At 40.3% G+C, this 14,129-nt stretch overlaps 1 protein-coding gene across 4 annotated transcripts in view; it reads left to right on the top strand.

Annotated features, from left to right (window-relative positions):
- Positions 1–14,129, top strand: part of adarb1b (adenosine deaminase RNA specific B1b) — a 111,446-nt gene that overhangs the window by 13,268 nt on the left and 84,049 nt on the right. The window lies entirely within an intron of this gene.

The following is a 14,129-nucleotide window of genomic DNA, read 5'->3' as shown; positions in this document are numbered from 1 at the left end:
CACACACACACACACACACACACACACTCAGACACACATGCTCCTTGTTATTCCCAGGGTTGAGAGTTTTTCTCTGCAGGCAACACACACTCTCACTCAGACCAAGTGGTGATGAAAGATGTTCCTAAATTAGGATGTTCTGCTGCACCAGAGGCAGGTGTGAGTTTTTAGCACCTCTCCCAAATCTTACACTTTTCAAGTCTTCACTGCATGGTGTTGAACTTTTCATTAACTATTTTTTTTTTTTTCATTAAGAGGCTTACATTTCCATCAACACCTTGAATTGTGGTATGTGATTAAGCCTGCAAATACCTTTGTGTACGTTTGCACATAGCTTTAGTTTTTTCTTAAGTGAGTTTCTTGGAGAGTATTAGTGAATATTAAATTACACTCTTATCCCACAGGACAGAAGCATAGAGTCAGTATCTACTTTTTTGTGGGAGGGTAGACTAGTGGCAAGAAAGAAATGGCTTTCAACATTCAGCCTGAATCCAACAAGTAGATGGAAACTTAGAATTTCAGCTTTGATGAAGGTAAAAGAAGCTCTTTTGAAAAGGTAAGGGGAAAAAAAAGGACTCCGGAAAAACAAGAAAACAAATTCTGTAAACGCTCAGATTCCCCTGTTTACCTCAATGGCCTCCCTCTATGTTAACCTGTTTCCTTGATAAACTCAGAATTATGTCCATTTCCACAGCAGTAATTCCATTAGCACAGCAACAGAAAGGCCATTTTCAGCAAAGTGCAGCAAAGTGAGCACGGTCTGACTCTGCGCTGCGAGGCCACTGCTGTTGGCGACCTGCCTCTATTTGTTAGTCCTTACCCAATTTATGGTATTTCACCACTTATGACATGTATTATACCATATTATACCCATCTTGTAAAATGAAAACAACAGAGAAATGGCTGTTATGAACTCATCGGACAGTAATATAGTCGAGCATTATTTCTATTGCAGAGGCGAAATAATATTGTGTGTAGCCCATTGTGCTAAAAATAGTACTCACTGCAGACACAATGCATTTACAAGGGTGATTCTCTTTCAATTAGGTGAGGCGATTGAGCTGTGTTGTAACCCAACCTGATGACCTGAATAGACACAGTGCAGTGGGAGTTCTGTGAGGCAGACAGGATCTAAACAATGACCCCTCCCTCACACTCACATACACACACACACATGCACACACACACACGTACACACACACGTACACACACACATGAGGTGTTGTGCTGCCTTTAAATGGCAGTGTAACAGCAAGGGGCTTTTGAAAGTCTGGGAACAACACATTGACTGACACTGTTTGGGACCAGCAGGGCAGATAGCTGCTTCTCTCCACACTTCCATTTAAAATACATTTTTGGCAGTTTGCTGATCCACTTGTCTGAAGAGATTTACAATGAGTACACTTTTTAAATAAACAACCATTACTTAAGTGGGCAGGGGTTAGATATTTCTCTGCTGCTTAAAGTGTTTTGTGGAAAGAATACAGGGAAGGGCGTTGAAAAAGAAATAGAGCTATGGACTAAAACTGCACATCCACACTTCAGCCAGAAGTGCTTATTCTTAGTAAAGGAATGTGTGCCACTTGCTTTTTGGGCGGTTTTGTTTTTTGTGTTGCACTGTGAGCAGCTTTTTGTTGCAACTTCCCGTGGTGAACACAAAGCTCTTTGTTTGGATTTGATGGTCGGCCACTGTACATTTCCCAGCCACAGCTATGTGACGCTGTCTCTTCACCTCTCGTGGACAAAGCGTCATTTTAATCTTGAGTTTAAGCAATTTTTCAGGCATTTGGTTTTTTCCATAATTGAACTATTTGCAGCTAAACCATAAGACCACAGAGAGCCTATGGGAAAAAAAAGACATCACACAAGGAAGCTACACTGTTTTCTAGACTTCTGTCTGAAGTATGAATTACAATTGCAACAATTAGTCATGTAATTGATTAGTCCATCAACAGAAAATTATTTTGCAACTATTTTGATAATTGATAAATTAGCTTGAAGTCATTTTTGACTTTAGTGACTTTTTTTTTTTTTTTCTAACAAAAATTACAAATATTCCCATTTACAGATTTTTGGATGTGAAGATTTAAGGCTTTCCTTTGTAATAGCTGAATATATTTGGGATTTTAGACTCTTGATTGAATAAAACAAGCTATTTTCAAACTTCACTTTGGGCTACAGAGTTGATGGGTATTTTTCACTATACAATGTATGCATAATCTCTGCAGTTAATTAATTATAAGAATAAACAGTTTGCTAAAATCAAAAATGCCAAAATTCACTAGTTTGATTTTCTAAAATTTGAATATGTGTTGGTTTTCTTAGTCTTCTATGAATGTGTGAATATCTTTGACTTTTGAACTGATGGAAATTGTGACAGACATTTTTGACCTTCAATTTTCCCTCATTGTATAGACCAGAATAATATAGTTATGAGTCCAGCTAATCAAAATAGTCATTAGTTTTGCTCCTGATGTGTCGGGAAAGACTGCAAAACATCTCAACTGGTTCAGATATTTATTGAGAAACTTGGCTTTGACGTTCCCACAGGTGTAGACAAAGTGATGAAATACGACCTTCTTAAGTTTTATTAGATAAATCCTTATACCATGAATTTCAAATCATACCTCTCGCTCTGCTGTATTAGTCATAATATGCCATGTTGTACTTTGTGAATACCCTCAGCAACTGTCAAAAGGTTGTTCAGCGCCCGTAATACCTGACCTGATGGTACACCCACAGTCTGTGCAGTAAATAGACCTCATAATATTCATCAAAAGCGTGTCACATTAAGGCTTGCTGCTACATTCACCAGCCTATATGAAGGAGCTGTTTGTATCACACAGAGGGGAGCTTTTGCAGGGCGAGTGTGTTGCAGGCTCTGGTGGAATGCGTCAGCAGGCAGGCAGACAGCGCTAGTGGTTTTTGCAAGGAGGATGGAGCAGTCCCATTACTCACCTCTGTAGCAGGGATAGTGCTGTGTTGTGCCTCCCAGGGGTTCTGTTCAATCATTGGCACACACTTTATTACCTTGTTCTGTGGAGGTGTGTGTGTGTGTGTGCACTCACTGCAGAGCCCTCTGCTCTTAACTTCTGTATTGCACAGGGATTTGTTTACTGTATATACAGTGGCATTTGTGCTGTTCGAGGTGCATTTCTGTCTCTAGCAACTTCTAAAAATGTTCCTATGTGTCTTAAATGAATAGCTGTGCTTGCCACTGGTCATATATGCACGTCAGGCTTCATCCTTCTCTCCTCTTCCGACACCAGTGCTGTGATGATTATGATGATGATGATGCTGCTGCTGCAGCTTTCTTGCTGCATTCGCCACAGATGTTGTTATGACCCCAGTGGACAAAACAGGTTTTCCCCTAATTATTTGAACAACATCTGGGCACAAGGCAGAGAGGAGGCGGAGGAGGACGTTCGTCCTGGAGGGTGGTCGGCCGTAATCGAACCGTAAATAAGACATGGCTCAGGGGATGTGGGATGCTTGTGCAAGCAAACGAGGGTTTGTGTGTGGGAGAGAGGCCATTTCAATAGAGTGCGCAGCAGGGCAGGGGGAGGGGAAGAGGTGGAATCTGCCATATGGATGAGAGAGAAAGACAAAGGGAGAAATGGAAGGGAGGAGAGAAGGAAGGCAAAAAGGGGGAGACTCAGTGGCCCATGTCAACTCACTTAATGCTCCCTGCTGGCCCCGGGGATGCTGACAGCACAGTTTTGTTGATTCATTCTCCCTTTCCAGCTAGTTCCCCCGTCTTTTGCAGTCAGTCTCTATTCCTGTTGCCCTTGCGCTGCTCTTTTTGTTATGCTCCCTGATCTGTCTCCTCGTCCTCTAGTATGACCTTGCAAGTCTGAAGTCTTCCCTCTCATACTGTCAGGTCTGCTGATGCATATGTCTAATGCCACACAGAGTCTGAGTTAAAACCGTCGGCATTATGTAATCTTCCACATAGAGCAAGAGGTGAAGGGTAAAGCCAGAGTGCCACAGGGATGAGTTACAAAAACCTGATGGATGGATGTGCTTGCTCCGAGTAAGAAGTGTCCTTTCTTGCAGACTGTGTTCCGGCATGTACCACTGTAGCTGCCTGGCACATCAGCACAGTGTAACAGTACTATGAAAAATGTACATGAAAGGAAGGAGTCATAGCAGGATGCTACAGGATCTAAGCATGTGGTATCTGATATTTGGATAGGTGTCAGTATGTAATGTGCAATGTCCATTTTTAGGCAATTAAATGTTCGCAGACAGGAGCGGCTTTCACCAGCTTTTTATAACTTCAACTTAGACTAGTTATAATGTAAATAGAGATTTACACATCACTAATTTAAAACAGGTTATACCACAAAGGACAGTGTTTACATAGAGACTAGTGGTTAATGCATATTAACTGACGAAGCTAAAAATATCACTTAAAACAATGTGCTGTCTACTAATAAAGTAACCTGGTAAGATTTAAAATTATATCACACAAACGCAGCATACGTAAAATTACGAAATCAGGATATGTAATGACCTAATAAGATTTGCTAGGTGAGCATGATTAGATATTTTCTATTGATTTTAAACTGCCTTAATATGACACAGTCTGAAACATATGTTTCTCTATGCATGGATATAATATTAGAAAATATATTTGAAAAGGATTGTCAGTGATATATCGTTTGCCTCCCTAAACAATTATCTTTTGAGAGTTACAGCTGATGATGCAACATTGATTTGCTGTTTGCATGGGATCAGCACCTTTAGTTAGTTACTTTGCCGTCAACGATGTAGAACTCAAAATACTTGGACTCCCTGCTTCTCAGGTGCTTCGGTAATGCGATTGTCCACTCAGGAGGATTGTGCTAGTTTTGCAGCACTAGCTGTGTTCTTTACTGATCAATAGATCATGCCATAAGTTAAGCTGATAGTGAAGTTTTCGAGTTCCTCCTGCTGGATCACAAGGCAAACTACTTCAAACGGTTTGTTGTTGTTGCAAGTACAAACGAACGCACCTTTGCAAAAGTCAGCGCTTGCAAACTAATTGTTATTCAATGTGTATTGACTGACTGTGTTTGAATTTATTTTTCTCGCTGTATGTGGGCTAATTGTGGGGGATATAAAATACCTCCTGAATGGTGTCTAACGCTGATGGCAGCAGACAAAGACCTCCCCCTTTTATCGAACCTCCGTATTTCATTCTTTAAGGACAGTGGACGATGAAACGTCTGCAGTTCACCAGTTGTTTTAACTTGGTAATCAGGTCTCCGGTTTATAAATGGCTTGAGTGCTATTTTATTTAATGAGGATTTGTGTGTGACAACAAGAAGCTGCTTAGGTCAGAGATATTGCACTCTGGAGGCGTCCAGACAGATGCAGTCAACATAACCAAAGGCAACTTCATTAATGGGAGCATTCATGTAGTAAACAAGAATGAGTTATAATAGTGTAGTTGATACATTTGTGGAAGTTTATGGCCTTTAAGAAAAAACTACCATCTATAGGATCAAGACTACTTATAATCTTTTACCACTTTGTTGTAGTGTTTTGAGCCTAGCTTCTCCTCTTTGTCTTGGCGCAGTGTAATAAATGGAGAAAGCAATCCGCTTGGATGGGCTGCCCATAAATTGTTGCGAGGAGAAACACACTCATTATATACATGTAACATAGTTTTTTTTACACTGAAACTATCCATTAGGTGATGGCAGCGGAGGAAAATCCCCTCTCAAGGTTATGAAAGGCTTTTGATCCAGATTCCAGTTGTACAGGGATGAGGGTGTGCAAAAGCAGACAGCCTCACGCCAGTGTTTTCATTTAATCGCTTGCTCATCTTTCCTGTGACAACCAATCCCTTTAATTTTAGTTTGGCTTTTTTTTAATTTCATTTTTAATCATTTTTAATCCTGATCAGGAGATCAAGACAGAGGATCCACGGATTACATGTGCTACTTGAGAACGAGCGTTCAAGGGTGACTTCACTGACGATTTTCTCAAGCGGAACAGCGTACGCATGCATAAACCAAAGCACAGACCAATTAACAGCCAGGCCCTTATAGAGCTCATACCGCAGGAGGCATAAAGTCAAGGTGACACTGTGACAAGGTGTTTTATTACTGGGTCATCCAACAAATTTCCACTCTGGGTCAGCTAATCTGGAGGTCAGATAGCTGCTATAAAAATTTTCCTCTGAAGCCGTTGTGGAACACAATGTACACCTCGACACACGAGCAGTGGGTGCTCTGGAAAAGCAGTTAACATCACTGGATGACACATAAAAGATGCAGATTATTTGGAGTAAAAATGCTTGTTAAAAAAAAAGAAAATCATGTATATTTTGGATCTGTGTTACCCAATACAAAAATCACACCTTTAGCCATTGGCTTCCTAGTTAAAACGAGGAACGTAAATTTAACTTAAGGAAAACAAACAAACAAACAAACAAATAAGAAAATAAGATTAAAAATCAACAGTGAGGAATCAGGCATACACATACCTGTAACAAACAGATAACTTTTTACTGGCCATAGTGACAACATCAGCAAGGTTTCAAAGTTTCTGGCAAATATGTTTTGATGAGTATTTGACTAAACCCACAGAAACCCACTGATTTTAATTTAGCTGTGCAAGTGGGCACCAGCCTTTCAGCGATTGAAGGCCACTTGCCTTTTCAGAAAGAAAAGAAATGAGATTTTCTCGGGGGACTTTTTGCCATTGAGTATCAAGTGTTGTCACTGCAACAGCATCTTTCAGGGCTTTAAGAACTGTAAATTGCGGCTCTGGCTGGTAGTAAATCAGAGCTGGCTTTCATACGTGGAGACTGCATGAGGCAAAGGAGCACTCGAGATGTTTCCAAACAGTGGTTTGGATTTACTGCTACTCACTGATTTGGAGAGATCGGCTTTGAAGAGAGGGAACATCAGGCACCCCCCCAGCCATCCATCCACTGCTTGCATTGTTGTAGTTGTGTGCCAAGAATGGAGAAGCAAAGTGTTGCAAAGATTGTTGTTTGTAGTAGTTGGACTTCTTTTTCTGGTAGTTATTACAAAACCTGGCAATAAAGCAAAGGCCATTTTTGGATTGTTCTATTGTCCTTGGAGCGAACTCACAGAAAAGATTCATATTTTAAAAGTATATTTAAAATACATTTCTCCTATGAGCCCGAGTCAAATAAATAACATGCAACAGTAAACAGGTTGGCAGTGTTACCAGAAATGTCTAAGCGAAGAAACAATGCATATCTGAGGAGAGGTGTGTGACCTGTTTTTCAGTTCATTTTGATGGGCTTGCATTCCTGATGCTCACACTGGCTTGTAGTTTGCTGTTTGTGAGCTGTCAGAATTAGAAACCTGATCTGCACAGGAAGCAGAGAATACAGTCCTGCTCAGTGCCGACAGTTCCTTGCATGCTTGAATGTCCTGAGTTGACTGGGCTGATGCCAGGTAATCCCTCCAGAATTTTGGAACTAATCTGAAGATGATATTCAGCTCATCCACCTTGTATATAGAGTGTCTCCTTCACTGCCAGGAATTATAGTAGGTAGAGTTGAATGGCTGAAGAATGTATATATGTATATATATATATTTAATCAGTTTTTATACAAGAACTGAGTTTGTATTGCTTGTCACTATACTAAGTAAAAAAAGATATTAAATTATAAAGGTAACACCTTAATTTAATGCAATATTGTTAAAGAGAGTGTAAACTGAAAAAAAGAATGTTTTGCTGTGTGCTGTGATGGTTGCTTATGAAGGGTTGAGATGAATAGTCAACAAATCATAGCGTGATTGGATTGGACAACCATCTCATTTCACTTTATTGATTTGGTCTGTCATCCGTTAGCTGATTTCTGTCGTGGAGGAGTTGCTATTTTGCCCTAACCAATCACCTATCCATCGTAATTTTGTCCTTCTCAGCACAGAATTTCACTGCATATCGGTAATGCAAGATGCTGGCTGCTATCGTTGTTTGTCTTGGGACAAGAACACCCTACAAGTGGTGCTCTTGCTGGATTTGTGGGATCGTCTGCCTCTTGAAATTAAGTCGTTACTGACTACTTAGTACAGCGGGTATGTGTATGACCCAGTGTATTTACTCACTCATAAGGTTTATGCCTCTTCCTGACATTTTAAAGCTAAAGAACAAGTTGGTGCTGCAAGTTGGTGGAAACAGTCTTTGTGTGTGTTTTTCTGGGTTTCAGCTCGTCTTCAGGTTTGTCCCAATCATAACTCATCTTCATTTGACACCAGAGTCAGATGCCTGTTGCCAGGATCAGTTAACATTTTTCAAAGCTGCATATTTGTGGTTATTTTTCTGTTACTGTTTTTCATTGATGTAGATAGGTAGCTGGACAACGGCCAACAAAGCTCTGTTTGGTTGATTGTTAGCACAAGTAAGAGGCGTTGATTCGGAGGTTGGGATTTTGCTTTCTTTTCATATGACTTGTTTTTTAAGATAAATTGTACATTTTAGATTTAACAACAAGCCCTTCTGTGCAAAAAGAAAACTAGAGCAAGTCCTATTCTCTCAAATCTATCCTCCATTGTCCAGAGGTAAGATTAAATTAACAGAAGTTAACCATTTTATCATCATCTACCACCTGCATCTTAATACATACTGTTCGGTCCTTGTGCCTGTAAAAAAAAATAGGTCAAATAGAACAAGGCCTGAGATATAAGGACGAGTTGTACCAAAAGAAAAACAATGCTGAAGTTTCACAAAGTTCAAAACAAGTTAGATGCAGAACAGCTTTCCAAGGTTGTTGAAGCATAAATAAGGGGGCTATGTGAGGAGATCCTCAATGAACCCAGTATTAATAACTTGTTGGTAATAATAGTACTTTGACAAAAGTGATAATATTTTATTAGTCTTCTGGTATTTAAAGTTCAGTCCGGATATACATGTTGTTTTTGTTGGCATGTAAAGGCTTGGGCCGGTATTCGATAATATCCAACCATATGCAGTATTTTTAATCAATTTTTTTTATTTTCATGTTTTGCAGTTTTGCACAGTCCTCCCTGCTGCAATTTGTTTTTTAAGTTCTTATTTGATATTATTTGTTATTTTAGGGTATTGATATTTTGCTATTTGAGCTTAGGTTCTCGTCATGTGATTGCTGGTGCTTCAAGCCCAGCCTTACCGCTCAGGCCCTGACCTGCGTGACGTAGTGTGTGTTTTTGTTTAGCTGCAGCCAGTGAGTAAGTCAGTTAGTCTGGATTCTTAAAAGAAAGCTTGTTAATAGCAGCTACAAGTTAAGCTAAGCTAAATGAGGTTAGCACAACACTGGAGGCTGATAAGGACTGCGAAATTCAGTTTCATACACAGCTAAAACATAAAATAGTACTATAATTACATGTTATTAATTAATAAAATAATTAGAAACGCACAATAATTTGTATTATTATGTATGTGGGCTGGACTGCAATCAAGATATAAAATTCGCCCAAGCATAACAACAAATGACCTTTTGGTTAGGGAGCTTGAAATGGCAAAAGAAAACCATCAAATATATAATTAAGGGAACAAAAATCTGCAAGCTCATCAAATGGGCTTTTGCAATGTCAGATGCAGCTCACAGGAGGTTGTTGTCAGCCTTCCTGTAACGGATTTCATGTGCAGCAAGATGGGAATTTTTTTCTGTTTTGAAATACCTCCTGCATTTTGGCACTGGCTACAATAATTCTTCTAAATGTTAATTCTGAACTGTGCTTTTCTTCTCCATGTATGTATGATTTTTAAGATTTATTGTTTTTATTGTTTTTTTTTAAGGGGAAACACCAGTTTTGCCTGGCAAGCCCAAACATGTTTCCCCACCCACTAAATTAGACTTTACTTTAGTATTCCTTGGAATTCATCAAATATGGTGTTGACTCATTGTACTGTACAATTATATTGAAGTACATGTTTCTTTCAGAATGGCATGTTGTAAATTCAAATACTTGTATCTTGTATCTCTTGTATCTTATATTAACTACAGTTGAACTGAAGCCATGTGCCGTCTATTTGACCCTGTCTTCACTGCTGAACTTGAACCATCTGAGGAGAACCATCTGAATCATCTGAGACCTTTCTACATGGAGGATGACTCCTAATGTAGATGGCAAGAGCGTAGCGTTCTAGCTTAACCTGCGCCTCTGGCAGGCCTTAATCATCTTGTTCTTCCCATCTCCTCCATGTGTCACCGCTTCAATAGTTCAACATCGTGACTTCATGCTGCATAGACAGACAGTGGAAGACAGACCTTACTGTTTAGTACCACACCCACAGATTTGTAATTATGAGGACGAAGATTTCGTGCCAAACATTATTTAGCTTTGACTGTGCCGTTCGGTCGTGGGTTGTGACCATTGAATCTGAGGAAACATTTGTGATTCAGACAAAAAGCTGCTGCATCTAATTCCTGCGCTGCTAAATGAGCAGCTATTCATCTGCCTGGTTTGGATGTTAGACTAAAGCTCGGAACAGATTCGAACAGATAGATCATAAAGCTCAGTACAACATGGAAGTGTATCACCAACAGCTCCCAAAAAGTTACAGTAACATTAATAACGGGTTGCTGCGGTTCAGGAGGTAGAAATGATCGTCACTAATCACAAGGTCGGAAAATCGTTCCTCGGCTCCTCCAGTCCACATGTTGAAGTGTCCTTGGCCAAGATACTGAACCCCAAATTGCCCCTGACGTACAATCGGTGTATGAGTGAGTGTGTGTGTGTGTGATAGAGATGCGCTGTTTAGATTAAATCATTCAGAAACATGCTAATAAATATGGAAAGAAGGGTCGATTACGCCTTTAGTAACACTGAGCCTCACTGATTCTCATTTTTCCTCTTTAATTTGTTTGTGAAAACTAAAAGAAAAAGAGGAAAAGACTGATGACACGTGCAGTCCACTGATTTGTTTATACTCTTGTGCAGGGTTTCTGCCAGTGTATTCCAAGCCCGGCGGCCCGGCGGACCTAAGCATCAGGGAATTGGGGGCGGCTCGGTTGAAAACCCAGATATAACGGTCGGAAAGCTCACCAGCGACATCTGTTGATTCAAATGCTTTGTCGACCCCTTAGTCTCAGGTTGTGCAAAGCGTAGCTGGCATCCACCCTGTAGAACAAGAACAGCTACGGTCAGAATGGCCGATGGGCCGATCCTACTGCATCGGTCAAAAATCCATAAAGGTTTTACCATCCCTGTCGGTGTCTTTACCGGCCCTGTCTGTGTGTTTGTCACTGAGACTGTGCTATGTGCATGTGTGTTCAAGGACTAGCCTCAATGACCTGAGCAGAAAGAAAAAAAAAACTGACTCATGCATATATGTTCATGGAGAGATGACAACACTCAGGTCACGGAGATCCCCCAGGACAAGCTGGAGAAAGTTTCAAGGGAAAAGGTCACGTTGGCTTCTTGGCTTCTGTGTGACCCTGCAGAACATTTTTTAAATGACTGATTTTTACACAATAGTGGGAGAATGGGTCTAGAGAAATAAAGCCTAGTCTATCATCTATGACTGAGCCACATGGAGTAAATCTTATATTAATTCTTGATATTATCAGTCTATACTAATCAGCCCTCGGCATAACATTCTGTAAAATGTTGGAAGTTACGGATCAATAAACATGGATTTTTTTTTTTCCCCCTCAAGGTCAATGCACACAGTTTTAGATTTGCACTTTTGACCTTTGGCATGTGCATCATTTTTCCAGACATCTGACACGTGTCTGAATGGAGTGAAGCTCTGCTGTATTGGTGGAAAGTCCACAGAGGATGAAATATTTATCTCGGTGACGCTGGTTACGGTCTGACTCGTGTCCACAGTTCAATGACTCTTATAATATTAATTTTCCCTCCACTCGTTTGTAGTCTGTGGGCAACTAACAGGGGCACAGACAATGATGACAGCTTTTATGATTTATGAGGCCAATGTTTGATCGTTTTGTGGCACAGATGAATTGGATTGTGGTTAGCCCGGCAATGAACTGGGTCTCTGTGTGTGTGCATGTGTGTGTGTGTGTGTGTGTGTGCGTGCATGCATGTGTGCATTTCTGTAATTTTGTACGAATGCAACCCCCCACCCCTACCCCCAACCCTTGCGGTCAAACATGACCCTTTCAGTGTCGCCATCATAAACTCCAAGACAAAAGCTTCTGACTGATTGCTCAGTGACAGTTTTATGACCTCTGTCATCAGTGAGCACTTTCACTCTGAGTCAGAGAGGTGTGGCCGTGCATCTCTGTGCGCGATGTTGGCGTGATTTTTGTCCTCGAGGCAACTTTTACAGAAACCACTGCTTTGTTGAAATTTGGCATCGTTAGCACTGCTATTAGAGTGAAGGAATGTTAGAAGAAAGTATGATGCCCTTGTTCCCTTTTGTAGCACCAGAAACCATAACTGTGTCATGTAATGTTGGGAAAGCCATGTGAGTTAGTTTATTGGTTAAATGAGCAGAGGATGGGATGGAGAAAGTAACACATGAAGAAGGTCTTATATATCAACAAGGCAGCACACTTTGTTCCTGGTCCAGGTCCTACTTAGTCCTCTTCAACAGGCTGCTCTCATGTGTTGAGTTTGATGTTCCAACTTCGAGAAAATATTTATTGTGCAACATGAAATAACTTGATCCTAACCTGTCATACTCTAAGTTTTGAAACTATAGTTGTAAAAGCTTCGGGGTATATATATTTTGGAGCCTATATTTGTTTACATTTCAGCAAATTTGCACCGTTAAAAGTGAATTAGCTATTAGCAGTTCATGATTACAGTGTACCCATGGATCTACAGACAACAGGAATCTTTTTTTCTGTGATTTCTAATTTATGGATGTTTATTCATAATGGAGATAATGGAGACAACAATATCCTCAAAATAAGTAAGTCACAGGACCTAAAAATATTTGTATCATGATTGTGTGTGTGGTTAGACATGACGAGATGAAGATGACACAAATTGCAATGGGGTGCTCATGGTTTTCAAATAACTTTACTTGCCCCCATAAGCTTTGTGTCACAGCAGCCGTAGCCGCTCCGACCATGTTGATGCAGGTAAGCAGTCCGAAGACTCGTGCACCTTATGCTGTGAATCAAAGAGCTTGTCAGGCAAGCATATAGACGCATGGCGGGTTCATACATCACACCTGCAACATTTTATGCCACCACGTTTGCAGTTCAGAGTGGTATTTACAATCCTAGGACTGAATATGGAAATAAGCACAGCTCCAGTTCAGTTAATTTGCATTCAGCGCTGCTAATTAAGACCTAATATAGGACTGTTTTAAATTTGTCCCCAAAAGGAAGTGCGCTCTCTGTCCCTGAACTCGAAATATTAGTTGAAGAAACCAATAAATATATTCAGATGCTGCAATGGTTTTACAATTAACCAGAACTGCTGTAAGCTGCAGTATGTTAGAACAACACACCTGGAACACAGCCGAGGAACAGTTATGAGATCATGTGGAAAAAACAATGCTGTTGTTCATGTTTGGCATGTTTTCTGATGCCGCAGTGCTGAACAGACAGCTTCAGTCCCTTTTGCATTTTGTGTCCAAAAAAACCCTGCAGTCTTCATCAGAGTGGCAATGTTCACACCTGCTTCTTCCAGATGTTAAATCACAGATGCAGTTTCCTTTGCTGCAGCGGTCAAGCTGTGATTATAAATCAGGTTCATTGTTCATTTATGCAAGTTTTTATTCCTCATATTGCAAAAGAACTACCCACAATGCAGTTTTAAACATTACTGCTTTTTAGTTTCTTTTCTTTTTGAAAAACATGGAAATGAAGTGTACTGATGCTCTGCTATTGGAAGATGCAGTAAAATATAGCAAACTAGCCTGAATCTTACAATAACGTTTAATTCAAGCGGATGCAGTACTCGCATGCATTTGTGTTGCGGGCATCCATCCAGCAGCTCAATTTGTAATTCTGTTTCGCACTACCTTGTTAACCGGGCTTGCCTCTTGTAATGGCTCAGCGAGAAACAATAGACAGTCAAGTGTGGCTTCATTTGAATTGTCCTCTGAGAATCTCATTCATCCAGACCTAGCCTATAGAGTTGGCTCATGAATCCCTGTAGCCTAATCCAAATAGCTTTGGTTTATTGATACCATTCGCAGGCACGTTATACATGTTCTTTTAATGGGGATAAGAGCACAAATGTTGCTTTGAGGTA

This window comes from Seriola lalandi, unplaced genomic scaffold (genome assembly GCF_002814215.2).
Source record: "Seriola lalandi dorsalis isolate HSWRI2012SDOR001 ecotype SW California unplaced genomic scaffold, Sedor1 jcf7180002054689, whole genome shotgun sequence".
Classification (NCBI taxonomy): Eukaryota; Metazoa; Chordata; class Actinopteri; order Carangiformes; family Carangidae; genus Seriola; species Seriola lalandi.
This window is presented reverse-complemented; position numbering and strand designations above follow the sequence as displayed.